This window comes from Grammomys surdaster, unplaced genomic scaffold (genome assembly GCF_004785775.1).
Source record: "Grammomys surdaster isolate TR1022 unplaced genomic scaffold, NIH_TR_1.0 358, whole genome shotgun sequence".
NCBI classification, from domain to species: Eukaryota; Metazoa; Chordata; class Mammalia; order Rodentia; family Muridae; genus Grammomys; species Grammomys surdaster.
Window position 1 is genome coordinate 39,116 of NW_021604777.1, and position 2,679 is coordinate 41,794.

The following is a 2,679-nucleotide window of genomic DNA, read 5'->3' on the forward strand; positions in this document are numbered from 1 at the left end:
TTCATGTTCAAAAATAAATAAATTATTAAAAAAAAAAAAAAAAAAGAGTTGAAGTCTTATTTCTTTCCTCTCTTTGAGAGAATTTTATTATGTGCCAAGAATTTTTAACTAATAACAAGTAAATCAAGTGAGTTTCCTTGTTCTATTTAGCTGAATGTTGAGTTATACTTTTCACTGGAAAACATAAAAATAAAAAATCAAGTGACTAAGTCCTTGCCTTCAAAGAGCATATGCTCTCATTGAAAGTGAAAAATCAATGTATAAATGAATAATTAAACAACAATCGGATGAACTGTAACAATGCGACCATTGAGATGGAAAATGCAGATAAGTACATATTAAAATGGTTTACATAGATGCAACAATCTTAGGTTATCACAGTGAGAGAAGAAAGTTCTGAAAAGAACATCAGATTTCAAAGAAATCAGGATTTGGTGTCTAGCACTGCTACAGGACATTTTGACTTACTTTGATTTCCCTGAGATAATACCTACTGTTCAGGGCTCCTTTTACCACCGAAAAAGTAGTCAAATGTCAGGCTTAACAAATTTGGCAGTGCCACTTTTTTTTTTTCAAAATGAGACAAATTCATCCCAAGTGCATTAGGAAGTGGGAGGTTGTTAATATCTACTCTGTAGTTAGGCACTCAGCATAAGTCATATTCTTTTCTTAGAAGTAATATGTTTAATTTTAATTACTCATGAAAATGAGGAGGAGGGCTATGGAGACTTATGCAGATTTATAAACCATTCTTTGCCTATCTCGTTGTGTTAATCACATTTCTGTCAATGTGCAAAAGTGCCCCTCCCCTAACTCCCATAAATCAACTTAAGAGAAGAAAGGTAAGCTTTTGTGTTTCTGCTCCTAGTTTAAGAATTTCATTCTGCTTTCGTGACTCCTGTTGTGTTCTCATGAAAATTCTCCCAGGGAGCACATGATAAGACAGAGCTGCTCACTTATTAATGTTCTAGAAGTGAGGCTAACACAGCATAATCCAAATGATTCTCCATCACAGGCACAGGCAGTAATGAGATTTAGGTTTCTAGGCTCTGTCTTTGAATAGGTGGGTGGACGACGGTTGGTTCATACTGCTTGTTCTGAAACTTAGATAGAGACTGAAAATCTAGTGCTTAGAAATGTCTATAGTAATTTGATAGGGCAGTCACCATCTGTTGAATTAATCATAACATCAGAAGATTGAATGTTCTCATGTCTATGGATTTGTTTTCTTCTAAAATTTATTTTTATTGAGTTTTAGAGTTTGATTCATCTGTAATTAGATCTTCATTTCAAGTAATTTGAGAAGTTGCATTTTAGTAGATAATTACACTATTTGTTGGTTGATATGTAAAGCAATTTAAAAATATCAATTGCACAGTTTATTCTGCTTTTGGACTATAGTGCACATAGTATGCTTTTCTCAAGATGATGCTGGATGTTAGGAATGAGAGGGTTACTTAGGGTATAGGGTACGCCTGTAACTGCTTATCTAGGGGCTTTTGGGAGGCACAGAAAAGGTGTGTGTGTGTGTGTGTATGTGTGTGTATGTGTGTGTATCTGTCCTTTTGTATGAATGTGCATGTGCCTGGCTGTGCCAATGAAGGGAGTCAGAACTCTTGCATCTGGTATTACAGGTGGCTGGGAGCTACTGGATCTAAATGTTGTGAACCAAATTCAGGTCCTCTACAGGAACAGCAAGAACTCTTAACCACAGAGTAGCCCCCGGGAAAAGATTTTTTTTAACACACGTTTCAGATGAGAGGATGTATAACTTGTAAACAAATAAGTGAAGGTTTACTCATACAGAACCTCACATGAGCAAGAAAATAGCAGTTGTCAAACAAACAACACAGAAGCAAGTGGCAAGCCCTCAGCATCCTTACAGGATCCCTAACAGGTTAATTCAGACTGACTCATGATACTCAGGTAAATAGCAGCCATCAGCATTTCCTTCCCAAGCGATTTATGTGCCCCATTTCTGAACTGTGGTAAATAACTGGAGGGGAGTGAGGACCACGGAAGAGACTTCTGGCACTGTGAGTAAACTGAGATATAAAGATATCAAAGCCATCTACAAACATGATCCTGCTTCAATTGTCTCAAAATCCAGCTGTGTTCTCTGATTTGTTCTGGTGAATATGTATAATTGCATTGTAACAAGTTGCAAAGCATAACTGTGATTAAATATTAGAAGTTCAAGATGATGTATTTTTAGAATTGGTGACTGAAAGTCAAGACAGTTAGTGTAAGAACTGTATGTGATACTTAGACAGCAATTATATTGTCAACAACTACTTGACCCCACTTCTTCCTACTCAAGAAAAACATTTGCAGGACAAAATAATCTATTTGCCAATTCCATTCAAACTTTCATTTGAAATTTATTTTTTGTTTTTTATTTGTGTGTGTATGTGCACATGTGTGTAGATACTTGTGGAGGGCAAAAGAAGGTATCAAATCTCTTAGAGCTAAAATTACAGACAGTTGTGAGCTACCTAACATGTGTCTGAGAACTGAACTCAGGTTCTTGGCGAAAACAGCAAGTACTCTTAAGCCCAGAGTCATCTCTCTGGTTGAAAGAAACTGAAAGAGAAAGAGAGAGAGAGGGGGACGGAGGGAGGGAGGGAGGGATGGGGAGAGAGAGAGAGAGAGAGAGAGAGAGAGAGAGAGAGAGAGAGA

The 2,679-nt window shown here is 36.8% G+C and overlaps 1 protein-coding gene across 3 annotated transcripts in view; it reads right to left on the bottom strand.

Annotated features, from left to right (window-relative positions):
• Fgd4 (FYVE, RhoGEF and PH domain containing 4) overlaps positions 1-2,679 on the bottom strand; it is a 155,936-nt gene that overhangs the window by 18,916 nt on the left and 134,341 nt on the right. The window lies entirely within an intron of this gene.